At 40.4% G+C, this 16,737-nt stretch overlaps 1 long non-coding RNA gene across 1 annotated transcript; it reads right to left on the bottom strand.

The window, feature by feature from the left end:
* Positions 1-205: 205 nt before the first annotated feature.
* On the bottom strand, positions 206-1,894 carry LOC135416771 (uncharacterized). The gene is made up of 2 exons (XR_010431711.1): positions 1,797-1,894; positions 206-462 (listed from the first exon to the last, which is right to left on the bottom strand). It is a non-coding gene; the product is annotated as an uncharacterized LOC135416771 (long non-coding RNA).
* Between the last annotated feature and the right edge of the window lie 14,843 nt (positions 1,895-16,737).

Here is a 16,737-nt window from a genome sequence, read left to right as displayed (position 1 = left end):
TCTTTGCAGGACTGTGATGAGCTCTTGTAGCTCTACCAAAGAAGCATCATGCAATAGGATCACAGAATGGTTTGGTTTGGAAGGAAAATACCTGGATAAAAACATTGTCTTTTTGCCCTAAATCTCTAAATTGTTCCCTGTATCCGCTAAACCGATCTCGTAAGAGCAAAAAAATCACAAAAATGGGGTTGACCAAGTTCCAGAGTAAGTTGTAGCCTGGTCTCAGAACCAGCATAATTCATTGCAGTCTTGCTACTGTTCTCATCCAGCCTTCCTCCTTCCAGCCTGGAAGGGCCACTCATCAGCTGGGAAATTGCTGCCCCAGGGTAGTACTGCTTCAGTGTCCCCACAACCCTTGTGTTGTGCTCCAGCTGAGTGTTAGGTAGGTGCCAGTTAGGTCACCAGGAGACTTCTCAGTGCCCGGTGAATCCTGGGATGGAGCTGCTTTTTGGCCTCTCCCTACTGTCAAAGGAGCAAAAAAATGGTCCAGAATGAAGATGAGAGCCTGGCCTGCTGTTTAATTATCTTACCCATCTCTCATCTAAGTATTTGCCAAAGGTGCTGTGAAACCTTCCTGTCTGGAACACTTTGATGTGGAGGAGCTCTGTGTTTGAAATTACTTTAAGGTTCTGTGATGAAAAAAATTGCTGTATCAGCAAAACCCCTGCAAGTTCAAATAGTTGTTTGTGGAGGCCACTTGGTACGTGGCATGTCATTACTTTCAAGTACCTTTCCTTGCTCATCGAATGCCATTTCCTTTACAAGTGCCATTCCCTGAAACAGGAAAGACTTTCAGTTTTTAAATCAGACAATTGCCATTCATGGAAACAACTTTTCAGCCAATAAAGACTGTAGAAGCCTGGATTGAAAGGTCACTACTACGATAGCCAGTCAGGGTCTGGGTTTTTTAATGGAAAATAAGTATTATGTGGCTTTGCTGCATAATGTGTTTTGCTGGGAGGTGAAGCTGTGCAGCAGTGAGTTTTCTCTAGAGGCCTATTCTCTTGGCTTTATGTCGAAGACAGGCTTCAGAAGTAAATGGCTTTAAGCTTGTCAAAGAAAGGTTATTAAAAATGTTCCTGCCTTTCAGTCTCCATGCTCAATAGGCACAAAAATGCAATACTATAGGGATTTTTTTTCTATTTAGTCATGTCATTTGGCATTTTGCCTGTAGCAAAAAATGAGATACCATCTGTTTTAGGCTCACTAATGATTCTGCATTGTGACTTGAACTGGTTCACTGGTTTATTGTTAGCACTTAAGAAATAAACTTGCCTTCTGCTAATTGCACTTTGGCTACTATGTTTTGCTAAGATTTTTAATCTCAGTGATTTCTTGAGGCGGCAATTTGAAATCACAGTTCCAAGACCTCTGTAGCAGCACTCTGGGTAATGTTGGGCTTTGCTGTCTTAGCACAGTTCTATGACAATATATTCTTATAATGTAGTGGGACCCCATCTGCCTTAGGGCCCTTAGAAATTCACTGATTTCTGGTGTGAGGTGATTGGAAGGAAGTTAAAGTGCAAGTGCCTGGTTTACTGAGCACAGGCATAGGGTGAAACAAAAGGCAAGGGAATATTTAGGGCTCCCTACAATGGTAATCATTGGCACAGGAGCTGCTATGAGTACAAATGAGTCCACGAGGGCATGAGTGCTTCGACTACAGGTGACAGGAGGTTCCCTCAGGCCTGTGTGTAATGCCTGCTTGGAGGAATCATCCAGAATAATGATCATCTCCATCATGGTCTGTTCTCCTGCAGCGTATCTGGAAGCTATTTTCTGATTTCTCCGCTTACAGCTGTTCTCTGATGACTTCTGTGGCCACTTGTTGACAGACAAAAATGTTGCGCTCATCGTGGAAATCTCTTGGATGTGGATCAGTGGGCAGTGGGGCTTTGTTCTGCTTCACAACAGGATGGTTCCTGGCGGGGAGAAGGGTCTCTCTGTGACACGGAGCAGCCTCTGCACTAGGAGATGATGTGGGCTTGTTCCCAGCTCCCCGCCCGTCGTAAAACAGCTCCTCAGGACTCGGGGACATCCTAATATTTCTCGACAGTTTTACGGTTTCCTGATTATTCAGAATAGTAGAAGTGCAACATAAGAGAGCACACCCTTCCACTGCAATCTATCTTGTCCTGCAGGAGTGTGGAAAAAAGGTGTTTTTCCCAACCCTCCAACCCGAATCTAAGACGACTTCAAAAAGAGACATCGGAAAGCACTAAGGGCTGTTTTTTGTGACTGACAGATCTAGGAGCAGCATTTTTATTGAAGATATTGAGCAAGGGCTTGTGTTTAGTATTATCAGAGCTGGAACGTGTGTTTGTGTTCACAAGATTAATTCAAGTCCTTCAAAGGCTGTCTAGGACTTTCAGAGAAGTCACTTGTGCAATCAAATCACCGACACCTTGAAAAGCAATTGTGCCACTCACAAATGAAACTGAAATGCTTCTCTCATTATGAAAACTGATTTTGTGAGGTTCCTGCCCCAGCTGCTTCAGACTGTATGAAGCCAGAAACCAAATGTTTTTAATATCCTATGTTCTAGTTACTGAGCAGTGCAGAAAGATAATTTAAAGACGGTCCTGTGTGACTTTTTGCCAAAATCTACTTGCTTATTAAAGAAACCTTGGATTTTTTCAAGCAGCACTCCCCTTAGAAAGTAGTCTTTAAAGCCTTGAAACTGCTAAAATCTTTTGGTTTGAAAATTGGCTGTAACACACATATATGTTACTTCTAGAATATTTTATTGTCTTGATGGTGTGATATAGGTGATAATCTCTTCACGATGTTGTGATGAAATATGAATAGACCACTTTAGTGCAAAACAGGAACGATTTTAAATTCCTCGAGTTTAAAGCTTTTAAGTGATACCTTTCAAATATTTTACCTGTACTGTTTTTCATTCTGGTTTGCAATAATGAAGCACATGTGTCCTAAGTGGTAGGCATAATGGTGTCATTTACAACAATAATTACTGTTTTTAGAGAGAATTTTTACCACTATTGGCAAACATTTGCATGTAAAATGACTTAGAATGGTATGAAAGCATGCTCTACATTTAGCTCTGACAATTTCCAGTAGCTACACAGCACAAAACCAAGGTGGGTTTATCCTCAAAGGCTTTGATAAAGGTATATTACCTTTTGAATTTGGAAGGCTTTATTACAACTTCCCTTTCTTACAGCTAGTTATTAGTTGTATTTTTGCCTATGAGTAAGGCCTTGCTTTTAGATCTTTTATTTTCAGAATAATGGTAATAGAGTTCTGTGTAGGTTTTAAAGAGAAGTTTCAGTGACATCTTGAACTCCGTTCACACTTTCTTTTCCAAACAATGTCATGTACAAATAACTTACAACATCATATTTTAATGCACATTGCTTTTGGTTTATTAGGTTGCTGATGACATTCACATTATTCATAGCTTAGGGCAGAAATGCTTTTACTTAGCCAAATGTAAGCAACACAAACTGTGAATATATATTATTCCAGCTATCAAAATCTACTCATCTTATTAGACTTACATTCCACTCTTGTTTTCCATGATTTTTGTAGGAAATTCAATGACATAATAAGTATTCACTAACACAGGAAACCTTAAGAGAATATTGCGGGATATGGGATTCGCATTTTGAACATGAAATTGCAGGGCATTTGTTTTAGGAACATGATCATCATCATGTCATTGAAAATAAATGTCACTTCAATGACTGACAGATTTCAACATGTTTTTGTTGAATATAAGAAACAAGTCCCAAGAGATAGCCTTAATAATGAATTCATTGCCTAAAATGCATGTTAGAAGATTCAGCTATTTCCCAAAAGAAATATTTATTAAAATGGAAAATTAAATGAATAATTCACAAGGGGAAAGAAGAAGTTAGCAAACAAGCTGCACTCCAGTTGGTGAAAAGGTCTAATAAATTTTGAATAAAGTAGTTGAAAATATTTTCAGAGACTGACGGTGGTAGATGTGCTGAATAGTTGAACAGGATCCAAAACGGAGAGACAAAGATCTGTGAAAAAGGACTGTGGAAAAGGAAGGTAGAGAAATTTAACGAACAATAAACACAGAAATAAACAAATGAGATCTATCATATGAAATGCCAATGATAAGCACAACATAAATTAATTAATGGAATTATAACAAGCAGAGAAAGCCAAGGTACAAATACTGTGATGGAAGTTGAGAAATTGTGATGGAGGGGAAGAGGGCAGTAGAACAGAAGGGCAGAGAAGATAAATATGTTCAGAGTATTCCCTGTAGGTTTTATATCTGTAAGTCTTAGATATCCATCAGAACAAAATGTTCTCATGAAGTACGTTATGCACACAGGACAGGGCTTCCACAGGTTGTTGCCCTGTCTGCCCAGTCCTGGATTTTCCTTGCAGTTCCTCTTGCTGAATCTGAGCAGGGCTGCCTGGTGAATGGATTAAAGGCAGCACAGGAGGAAAACACCATGGAAGGTGAGGAGAAAGCCCATGTGGGTGAAGGTGCCAGAATCTATAGTTAACTGGGAAAGCAACAAAATGAAAGCCAGAGCTGTCTTGGCTAAGGATGTCAAATCCCACCACAGCTATTAGGAAGATTTTGCAGGCACTTATGGGACTTTGTTATTAATGCCTCTCACTGTGGTGCTCAGAGCCTTTCAAAAACATGAAAGGTTCCCAGTGTGAAAGTCCAGATCTAAGTGCAGATTTCCTAAGAAAATAAGGCTGTCTGGATCTGAAGTTCTGGACTGACTGATTATAAATGTTCTTGAATCATGAAAGTTGGACCTGGATGAAGGTTTTTGACGCCTGAAAAGTGAAAAATCGAATGAAATGGTCCAAAAATCCAGATTAAACATTTAACAAAGCTGGAGAGAAAGCCCTTCAGCCTTCCTTTCTCACTGTAGTCCCAGTCCATGCTCCCTTATTTTGAAATTGCTTGGAATATTTTTGTCAAATCAATACGAGTCTGAGCAGTATGCACTGCTTTTTGATAATTGCAGTTCATAATCAGTCCCTGTACTGTTCTTTATAGCTAACATTTGTCTTACATTTTCCATTTAAAGAAAAATAATCTAAAGTGTTTTGAACTGTAAAAAATGTTAACTGTTCCTGCTGGGTGTATTCCCCAGGATGAACGTTTTTGAAAAGTTCCCACAGAAAAATGAGTGGAATGGGAGAAGGGAGAGAAAATGGCAACAATAATTCTGTGGGCATTAAGCTCTGCTTACTCCAAACTTCTAAGGGCTTGGTTCTGCGCTTAAATATACCCTTTAGGTTTTGTACTTCTTCCTATCTCTTTTTGCCTGGATATTTCTAGATTCTACAACTCTTTGAAACTGGGAGGGGAATACAAGTGCATCCTTAAGACTTTTTGGAATTAAATGGATTGGATTGGGTCCTAACTTATGCAATTTTTATCTATTGCAGTTGCCTTTAGTTAAAATTACTTCAGATTTGACAAGAAGTTGTTTTATATTCTTTCTAAAGTTTTGTTCCCTGTTCTGGGAGATGGCAAAATAAACCCAGTCAGGGAACATCAAAAAAGCTCACAACTAAATTATGCTCTGCAGTGTCTGTAGCTTTCTATTATAAGCACCTGAGAAGCCAATGAACCAGGTCATCAATTTGTGGCTGAGGACCCCAAAAGCAGAACATTTGGGGAATGAAAGAGTGAGCAGTTAAAAGACAGTTAGTGCAGCATAATGAAATGGTAAATAATGCAACCTGAAAAAATTCCAGGAGTAAAATGAAGCATTGGATATTAAACCAGAAATCATGCTAGTCATGCATGTTAGCACAGCACAGCCACACCTCCACTGAACTCATGTCTAAAAAGGGAAGAAAAACTTTCCCCAACATTATCATGTAATAGGCTTTTTCCAACTCATGATAAAATATCAAGTAACAGAGTGAATGTTCATAGAATATGCACTTATTGAATTGGAATTTTTGTTAGGGGTGGAGATTAAAAAATCCTTAAAATCTTATTTTAGTTCTTGTTACATAAAAAAAAGGAAAAATTTTTTTTTCTTCATTCTGTTTCAGTATTCCAAAACAAGTATCATCATCTACCACCTTTTCTTTAGGGGTGTGATTGCTCATTAAATGTTTCCATGTCTGTTTTTCTTAAATTGTGTTTTCATATTTAATCAATATGTATCCATCTGAATCTGTCACCAAGGCCTGACCCTCATATTGAAAGCGTATGTTAATGAAAACATTCCTCTGCTTTAGCAGAGGAAAAAAAGGAAGATTTTTTTATTCATCAGTGTAGTAAATATACTGACTTTTGGCATCTATTTTCTTCTAAAAATCACAGAATAAAAATTGGAATCCATTGTCTTCAGATTTTCCCTTCCCTACCTCAAAGCCTTACAGAAGTCATGCAAAGAGAAGCCTTTTCTTGGTTTTCAACTGTGTCTCTGTAAGGAGAAACTCAAGGCAATCATTGAGCTTTTTGGGCAGGGTACATATCCAAAGGCTATCCGTGCAGTTTACAGTTTCTCTCCAGTGCTGTTCAATCATCAAACAATGAAAAATTCCTCTTGCACAGCAGAAGCCCACTCAATCATCTCTTGGAGATTAACATCCTGTGGGTTTTCCCCAGTCTGAAATTATTTTAAAACCAATTATGGCAATAGACCTTGGGCTGACTGCTTTAACTTCTTTCTTCTACTGAATCTCAAAAGAGGGACAAATGTGCTTAAATAGTAGTTTGAAACAACTCTTACCACAAACACAAAGACTCAGTTGAGTAAAACAAGTAAAATTCTTCATTTCTTCATGTACAACTGCAGAGCCTCTTCAGGCTCTGCTGTTTTGAACTTTCCTGATCCATTCTGTGATCTGAAAGCTTTTCAGTACCCTGGAGTGAAGTCGTGTGTCCCTTCTGAGCAGGACATGTCCCTGTGTCCCTGTGTCCCTGTGTCTGGCAGCTTCTCATGCTGCATGAGAAGGCTCTTATGCACAGTGTGTAAGAGCACTCTCAGGGCCTGCAGTGCAGCTTGGAGACCCATTTTCTAAAAGCAGTAAATTCCAGGCATAATGGATATATTCATTCTGTGTGCATAAAGCACTTATTGCCTGTCTCATACCACGAGCAGTGCAGCACCAGCCTTTGACTTCCTCCCACCAGTCTGGATAGCTACCAACCTGTAGGCAACATCCAGATGGCACAAAAACATTTTTTTTGGAATTGGTATGTGAAGCAAGTTCCACAAACACCTCGTTCTGCTCCCCAGTTAAAAACTACATGGAAGATGGGGAATAATATGTTAGTGTGGGACAAAGGGAAAGTCCTAAATGAAGACTACTTTTTGCTCTCTTTATACTGCAAAAGTCACAAAACGTTTCACAGTCAGGAATTGTACGAATAACAATTTATATTTAGAAGGTTTTAAGTTGCAAATTTTTAAAATATTCAAGAGTCCTCTCAAATAAACTGTCTTGAAACTTTTTGTCTCTTCATACATTCTGAGAACTTGGGATAGGCAAACAATTGCAAACAACTGCAAACAACCGCAATTTAGTAGAATAACACAAGAGTGCAACTGTTATCTGACTGGCAAAACATTAACCAACTTCACTGATTAAGATTTTTCCCTTTTTAAACTTATATCTTGATGGAAGTGTCAGATGATGATGATACTGCGAAGGAGCACCATGACAACAAATTTGTATCTTTGACTATCCGGGCAAAGAAATGAAATTCCTTTGGTTGACCTACAGTTAAATATGGTATACTGTCCTCTCTCTTGTTCTTGAGGAATTCCTTTGATTTCAGCTGATGCATTCGAGGTGCAGAACAGCATTCATGATGTTTAGGAGTATCAAAAATTAACCTCTGCTGGGTAGATGAAATTATTACTTCAAAGCTGAAAAGATCTGAAACTGAACGAAGATAATGAAGTCCAAAGTTTTGGCTGCACCTTGTCTAGACCTCCACAGTGTAATCTGGCTACTGATAACACCTCAGATGCTGTGCCATAAGTTTTCAGTACAGGATACAGACCTCAGGCCCCAGGCAGGACCAAATGATATTATTCTTATTACCCATATAAATTAGCTGGTTTAAAGCTAACCTACACATATCAACAGAAGTTATGATCATGTTTTTATACTAAAAAGTAGATATAATCTTTAGAAGCAATGGTGTAGAAGTGGCAATCTTTATATCTACTCCTGGAAAATCAATTGCTATCATATGGCTTCTGTGCATGCAAGTAATTTTTTACTTCTCTTCTGTCCTTCAGGCAGGGAATATTTGTTTAGGTCTTGTCCTATATTCTGACTGATCTGTTGTAACCTCTAGGTATATACATTTCTGAGATGTCTCAGAATTTTCACAGACTTCATGGAGTTTAGTCTTCCTGACTTAAAGCCTTAGTTCTAGGATGTGTAAAGAGATCTGGAAATGTGATTATTTTTTTTCTTATCTTAAGTAAGTAGCAGAGAGAAGCCTGTATGCTTTGAAACAAACAGTATCTAGAATGGAATGCAAGTGGAAAGAACATCAAGTCTATGTATTCAAGAAAAAGAGACAAGTTGTGTGATGTCAGGTTGGGCAGCACAGTTTATTTTGCCCCAGTGCAACTACTCTTCTGGGAAAATACATTCATACACATTCATGTAATCTTCTCAATCACCACCACCTACCTTGTGCCATAGGGCAGTTCAAGAGCAAGAGTTCATCTCGGAACCCTTTAGAAAAATCACTTGGACTGGAGTGATTTCTGTAAATACATTTTCCACAAAATGAAGCACCTTTCTGTGGTGCATATCATACCTCAGGATATGATACGTGTGCTTTCACTAAGGAGGATTCTTTATGGGATAAGCACTGGAGACAAATTCAAGAGAACTCAGACCTAATTCAGCTTTGCCATTAGGCAGTGAGATAAATTTGGTCAAGTCACTTCATCTTCCTGAGTCTCAGTTTCTGGGTGTATGAACTAACAGTCTAGTGCTATCCATGTGAGGCACTTCTAGCTAAGAAATTCTGTGTCATTTTCCTTGTGGGGGTAGAACACCCCCTCTCCTCAAAATATTTGAGATTTCTTCCTAATAACTCCATGTTTAGCCATTAAAGATAAATAAGTGACTTTTTAGTAACAACTATTTTATTCTGTTAACAATGACAGTATTTTAGTACAATTTTGTCACTGTTTATTAATTTTAAAGCTTCAGGATATCATAATGTCATTTGGGTTTGTTCCTTTTTGAGCAGATATAAAATGACTGTACCTCAAGTCCCCTTTTTTTTTCTTCCTCTCTTTCACAAGTTTTTCTCTGGTTTAATTTCTGAATGTTTGGGCAGTTGTTGATCAGTATGCACTCATGGTTTCTTTTCCCTTCCCATGACACAGTCTGGTATAATATTTTTATACTCATGTGCATGTGTATTGGTAAAAGCAGGTGTACATACAGTTGTGCACATGTCTGTATATGCCTGTTACATCAACTATGTACTAGTAGTCATCAGTCATAAAACCTCGAGAGTCAAAGGCCACAAACTCCAATGGAAGGGAGAGAGTTATGGAGTAAAAATCAGTCTGATTTGGATGCAAGTGATTGCTTGCTTGTGTTGGGATTGAGCCTTAAATCTGAAGTCTGTTGACTACAGGAAACGAATAATCAAGGGTTCTGTGTCTTTTATTGACACTTAGAAATTCTTCACTTCTCCTCCATGTGAGAACATTAAGTACATATAGTATGAGAACCTTTACTTACCTGTACATCCAGAATTAATAAAATAATTCTGTCTTTCCAAGGATTTCAAAAAGCAAATAGCAAAGCTATTGTACATCTCAATGTTCTGCCACTAGAGTGCACCAGAACGTTTGGTTGTAATGGATTGACTGAAGTAACTTCCCTCACCTTAAAATAATGTTCTTTTATGCTGTACAAGTCTCTTCTAAAATGTCTGCATGATTTTAACCCATTTTTAATATAAATGTCCGATGACAAAATATCTGCTTCTAGGCATATGATATCTGAAAGTCTAACTGGGAGTTTAGCCTTGCAATAGTTACACCCCAGTTCACAATCCTTTCCACAAAAGCTAAATGAACTTGCTAATTCTGCCAACAGACGTTTTGAGCCCTTGAGTTTGTAGCACTGGGTTTTACTGAGCAAGTGCAAAGTGGAAAACAGAGACAAAATTCTGGCAGTTTTTCCTGGTCAGAATTGCAATTAATGTGATTCTCTCAACTCAGCATTTGAATTGAGAGAAGAAAATCTGATCCTGACTGTTGCTGCCCAAAATGAGAGATACTCATTAAAAACACATGCAGGTTAGGGCAGATTTCAGGTAGGGACTTCTTTGCTGCTTTGCTTGCTTGCTTCTCTGTGTAGCAGTGGTAATACTGCAGGTTAAATTTGAATGCAAATGCTGACTTGGCTGTGCTTGAAAACAGGAGAACATGTGACAGAACAAAATTTTGTCCCCATTTATAGGACTAGCAAAACTTACATAGATTATTATCAAGTCAGCATTTTTATCCTCAGTGTTGGGGACAAGAAACATCTTTAGCACAAAGGTAATGCTGCAGGAAGCAAATTTATCCTTCAAAAGGATAAGTGTCTGTGCTGTTCAGAAAGGTTCTTCATCATATGGGCATCTGATACTGCATTCCCTGGTTTGCAAGGTTCACCCTGATGGCCATGGCATTGCAATCTCCATCCTGTCACCCCACAAGAACTAAGCTGGGCCCCCGAGTGTGCCTGAAAGTCCTCTTTAGTAAGTACCCCAGATGAAAGGATCTCAGGGCATGCCTTTGTGTGGTAGAGGATGTGCAAGAGAGTAGACTGAAAATCCAATAAAAAATGTGTGACAATAATATGGAATATGGTTGTTCTCCCAGCCCTGAATTGTGAAACTTTAGTGATACTGATCCCTTAAAGAAAACTCTATACAAAATATTCTGGAATTTTAGACTGGTGAAAGAGACGTGTACAGGTTCTGTTATCATGGCCAATAGCCTGCATGTGTAATTCGAAACATTAGGTTTTGATTACTGCAGAAATAAAGACCCAGGATATTAGTCTATCAAGAATTTCTGGAATTTCGTTTTACCTTGGTACTTTTATCTGTACATTCACAAATAAAGATGCAATAATGTTTCAGTGCATTAATATCACAGCTCCAAGCAACAGAGACATTAGATCATTAGATTCCAAGTGACTTTTGAGCATAAAACTTTCCTTCTAATTTCAAATGTATCAGTAAGAACAGTTTTCATTCATTTTCCTGAAAAAAAGTCCTAACTCAGTAAACAGTGATTGATCTTGTGCTGAAAACACTCATTATATTGTCATAGACCTTAATTTATCCATAAAAGGCACACTGAGACTTCAGTAAAATCAAGATACCTAATTGCCCAAAGGTCTGATATAATCAGTGGTGATTGCACAAATATGCAATAGATGATCCTCCTGGATTTTAGACCTACCTACCCTTGCTATTGAAAACACAAATCTTTCTTAGAATACATACAAAGAGGAATTAAAAATACAACAATTAATAATCATCAGCTTGTAGTATGGATCATGAGGATCTGCAAGACTTGGTCTTGATTTCAACAGGTTTGATTCAACACCAGGCCCTCAGTCCCAAAAATGAAAAACAAAATATACCAAAATAGCTGAGCATAAAAAATTGTACTCAAATACATCTGCATTAGCTAATCCCTTAAATATAATTTTTATGTAAGTATCTCTATTGGTCTCATTCAATAGCAGGAGACTTGTGGGCTTAAAGGTAAGCACTTGATTAAATGCTGTGATAAATAGTAACAACCTGATAAATGTGGGCCATTTGCCTCATCCAGAGTCATCCAGAGTTCAGAAAAAGCTGTAGTTCTCACATGCCAATTATTTATTAGCAGGAAAAAAAAAGTTTTAGTTATTTTTCTGGTGTTATCACAGAAGCAAAACCACAGAACCACAGAATCAGAGAACTGTTTAAGTTGGAAAAGAACTGTAAGATGAAGTCCAACCTTTGACCCAGCACTGCCAAGTCCACTGCTAAACTATGTCCCCAAGTGCCACACACCTTTTAAATACCTCTGGGGACTCCACCACTGCCCTGGACAGCCTGTTTCAATGCTTGACAACCCTTTTGGGGAAAAAATTCTTCCTAATATCCAATCTAAGCCTCATGTGGTGCAATTTGAGGCCATTTCCTCTGGTCCTGTTACTTGTCACCTGGGAGAGGAGCCTGACCCCCGTCTGGCTACGACCTCCTTTCATGGAGTCGTGGAGAGTGAGAGGGTCATCCTGAGCCTCCTTTTCTCCAGGCTGAGCCCCCTCAGCTTCCTCAGCCACCCCTCATAGGACTTGTACTCCAGACCCTTCCCCAGCTTCATTGCCCTTCTTTAGGCACTGAGAGTTTTCCAAGGTGACTAAATGTTTTTTTGGGGTTTTTTTTCAGAATTCCATTGTAACAGTACTGTTAAAAGTGAAAGAAGAATTTCTATGTGATCAGAAGATAGGGTCTTTTTCAAAATCTATTACTTCAAAGAATTCTCTAGATACACTTTTTGGTTCTTTTTTTTTTATACCATTGATTTACCACATGTATTTACATTGGAATAGAGATTTAAAGGGTCATTTTCATGCATGTTTCAAAACACATTATCCAACTGCTTCACCCCAAATCATGTTTTTCTTGGCTCTGCTTAACTCACATTGCATCTGTGGCAATAAATATCAAATGAAAGAAGAAAAAAAAAAGGTGAAGGAAACTCCATTGTAGTAATTTGATTACTCTGGAAATAAAGCGGTGGATCACTAAAATCTAATTTGGAAGTGATGAAGTGCATGTGATTGCCAAGTAATTATTTCTGCACAGTCCTTGTCCATGGGGAGAACAGAATTACTGGACACTACACAATGTTAATGATGCCATAGTTTGACAATTGCATGAACTTGCAGGAACGCTGGTCTTTTGAGGACATTTCGTGACAATAATTTGTATCTGTCCAAAAGTCTGTATTATATGTGCACCAAAATCAGTCTGCATTAGCAGCTTTTGTTGATTAGTATTGCAGTATAAGACTGCAAAACTCCATGACCTGATGATCAGAATTTAACTTCATATGTTGACTCACAGAAGATGAAGTGCTGGAGAAGTTCTAGAAAGAAAAATGATGCAGGCATGGAAGTATGGAACTTTTAAATTTTGCTTGCAATATTATCTGAAATTTCTTCTGGGCAATGGCAAATGTAGAAACTGCAACCATGGCTCTATGGTTATTAAACATGATTATATTGTAATGAGAATATTTTCATTCCATTTCAGACTTGTATTTCAGATCCAATTTTCAGTAATCTAAAAGAATGAATTTTCCTTTGGCAAGAATCACAGTATCTTATTGCTAACTACCTGTGATGGTTTCAGTCTAGGCCTTCCTGGAAACCAGCTTGTAACCAGGAAGGAACTAGGAAGGTGACCAAGGAAGTATTCCATGCTATTCCTTTACGTAACCTAGGGTATAAATAAGGCATTGATAAGATAGTTCGCCCTCTTTTCTTCCGGCGAGGTTGGAGAACGGTGGTCCCTGTCTGGGCCTGGCTTATCTGGAGCTGAGGCCTACAGTAACTGCTGTTATCAGCCACGCGTGAGGGGGAAGTGCTGGGCCGTGTCCAGACGTACTGCTTTCTTTCAAGGGAAGTGGTGAGCTCTTGCCAATTCTTCAGCTTTGCTGGGTTTTTAGACTGTGTAGATCTGTTTTATTATTTGTCCCTTTTCACCCTATTTTATCCTTTTCCCTTCTCCCTTCCCCCCTCTTCCCTTCGACTTCGGGAAGCTATTTGGGGTCATAGATTCATATATATATAATTCTCATTGTATATCTCTGTTTTATACATAATATATATATATTTTTGCTAGAACTTTGGCTGCCTGGTTTTTCGGTTTTTTTCCTTCCCTCTCTGGGAAGGAGACCCTGTTGTCTCCACGCCATGAACAACATAGAAGCTTATCCCCACGGCATGCCCAGTCTCCACCTCCACGTGAGAGATACAGAGAGGAGGCAGGAGCGGTTCCACGTAGGAGCGGAAGAGTAAAGAGGGAGGTGGAAAAGATTCTACGTGGGAGAGATGGACAAGAAATAATGCGAGAAAGCGAAATTACACAATCACTGACCACAAGAGAGCTTAGAGATTTACGGAGAGATTATATGCGCTTGCCTGGTGAACAAATCCTCGCCTGGCTGGTGCGATGCTGGGACAAGGGAGCTGATAGTCACATAATTGAAGGTGACGAAGCACGACAACTAGGATCCATTGCCCGAGACCCTAAGATAGAACAAGAAATGGGAAGGGAGAAAGCGGCATCCAGTCTTTGGCTCCGAATTCTTCATGCTGTGAGGGCGAAATACCCGTTTAAGGAGTCCCTGAAGAGTTCTTTGAGAAGGTGGAGGACTGCGGAAGAAGGCATCCAATACCTACGGGAATTGGCCATGCAGGAGATTGTCTACTCTGATCCAGAATATTATGACATCCAAGTTCCCGAGAATGTTCCTTGCACACAACCAATGTGGAAAAAGGTAATTCAAGGTGCCCCTAAACCGTATAGGTATTGCTTGATAACCGCATATCATCCAAAGATGGATGAACCAAGTGTGGACACCATGTGCACTTGGATGAGAAGCATTGAGGAAAATCTGGAAGACCCCTTCGACCCTCTATACCGACACCCCTATGATAGGGAAAGAATGGAGAGAGATTATGAATACTACAGATATGAAGACGACCTTAGAGACAGAGATGACAGAAGGTATAGAGATTACAGAGAGAGGCCGATGGAACGGTCACGGCGGGATCGACGCAGACAACCTCGACCTAGACCTCGATCCTGGTCTCGATCTCGCTCACGATCTCCATCATTCACGCGTCGAAGGAGAGAAAACCCCAAGCGTCGGTCACGTAACCAATTATGGGCATACCTCCGTAGTAAAGGAGAAAACATGAAGAAGTGGGACGGTGAACCCACTTCCAAGCTTGCCGCTAGAGTGAGAGAGCTGAAGCAAAAGGACACGGACAAGAAAGTTGTCTACGTAGTAGATGCAGACTTCTTGGAGAAGAAACTGCGATCGCCAAGGCACAAAAAGAGGGAGGTCCGCTTTGACGATGGCAAAAAGGCCTCTAAGAAGTCAAAGTCCGACGATGAATACTCTGATCAAGACCAGTAGAGGGGCCCTGCCTTCTGCCAGGAGAAGGAGAGGGACCAAGAAGATAATCGAGTTTACTGGGCTGTGTGGGTTCGATGGCCTGGCACATCGGATCCTCAGAGATACCGGGCCTTGATAGATACTGGAGCCCAGTGTACTTTAATGCCTTCGGAGCATAAGAGTACCGAGACTGTGTCCATTTCTGGAGTGACAGGAGGGTCTCAAGAGTTGTCAGTGGTGGAGGCTGACATGAGCTTGACAGGAGACCAATGGGAAAAGCATTCCATTGTGACGGGGCCAGAAGCCCCTTGCATTCTCGGCATGGACTACCTGAGAAGAGGATACTTCAAGGACCCAAAAGGGTACCGGTGGGCTTTTGGAGTAGCCACAGTGATTGAAGAGGAGTCCAAGCAATTGTCTACCCTTCCTGGCCTCTCAGAAGACCCTTCCATTGTAGGACAACTGCAAGTTAAAGATCAAGAAGTGCCAATAGCCACGACAACTGTACATAGACGACAGTATCGGACGAATCGAGACGCTGTGATCCCTATCCATAAGATGATCCGGAAGTTGGAGAGCCAAGGGGTGGTCAGCAGAACCCATTCACCCTTCAACAGCCCCATTTGGCCTGTACGTAAGTCTGATGGTGAATGGAGATTAACCGTGGACTATCGTGGCTTGAATGAAGTCACACCGCCATTGAGCGCTGCTGTACCAGACATGTTGGAGCTCCAGTATGAGCTGGAGTCCAAGACAGCAAAGTGGTACGCCACCATTGATATCGCAAATGCATTTTTCTCCATTCCCTTAGCAGCAGAGTGCAGGCCACAGTTTGCTTTCACCTGGAGGGGCGTTCAATATACCTGGAATCGACTGCCCCAGGGGTGGAAGCACAGTCCAACCATCTGCCATGGACTGATTCAGGCCACGCTAGAGAAGGGTAAGGCTCCAGAACATATCCAATACATTGATGACATCATTGTATGGGGGGACACAGCAGAAGAAGTGTTCAAGAAAGGACAGAAGATCATTCAGATTCTCCTCGATGCTGGTTTCGCCATCAAGAAGAGCAAGGTCAAGGGACCTGCCCGAGAGATCCAATTCCTAGGGGTGAAATGGCAAGATGGACGACGTCAGATACCAACAGACGTAATCAACAAGATTGTAGCAATGGCTCCGCCCACAAACAAGAAAGAGACCCAAGCTTTTCTGGGAGTAATAGGCTTTTGGAGGATGCACATCCCAGAGTACAGTCAGATTGTGAGCCCTCTTTACTTTGTGACCCGTAAAAAGAACAATTTCCAATGGGGTCCTGAACAACAACAAGCTTTCAGGCAAATCAAGCAAGAAATTGCACATGCCGTGGCTCTTGGACCAGTCAGAACGGGACCAGATGTAAAGAATGTGCTCTACACTGCAGCTGGAGATAAAGGTCCCTCCTGGAGCCTTTGGCAAAAGGTACCTGGCGAGACACGAGGGCGACCACTGGGTTTCTGGAGCCGAAGCTACAAAGGTTCTGAGGCCAATTACACCCCTGTGGAGAAGGAAATCTTAGCAGCCTATGAAGGCATAC

This window comes from Pseudopipra pipra, chromosome 6 (assembly GCF_036250125.1).
Source record: "Pseudopipra pipra isolate bDixPip1 chromosome 6, bDixPip1.hap1, whole genome shotgun sequence".
Lineage (NCBI taxonomy): Eukaryota > Metazoa > Chordata > Aves > Passeriformes > Pipridae > Pseudopipra > Pseudopipra pipra.
This window is presented reverse-complemented; position numbering and strand designations above follow the sequence as displayed.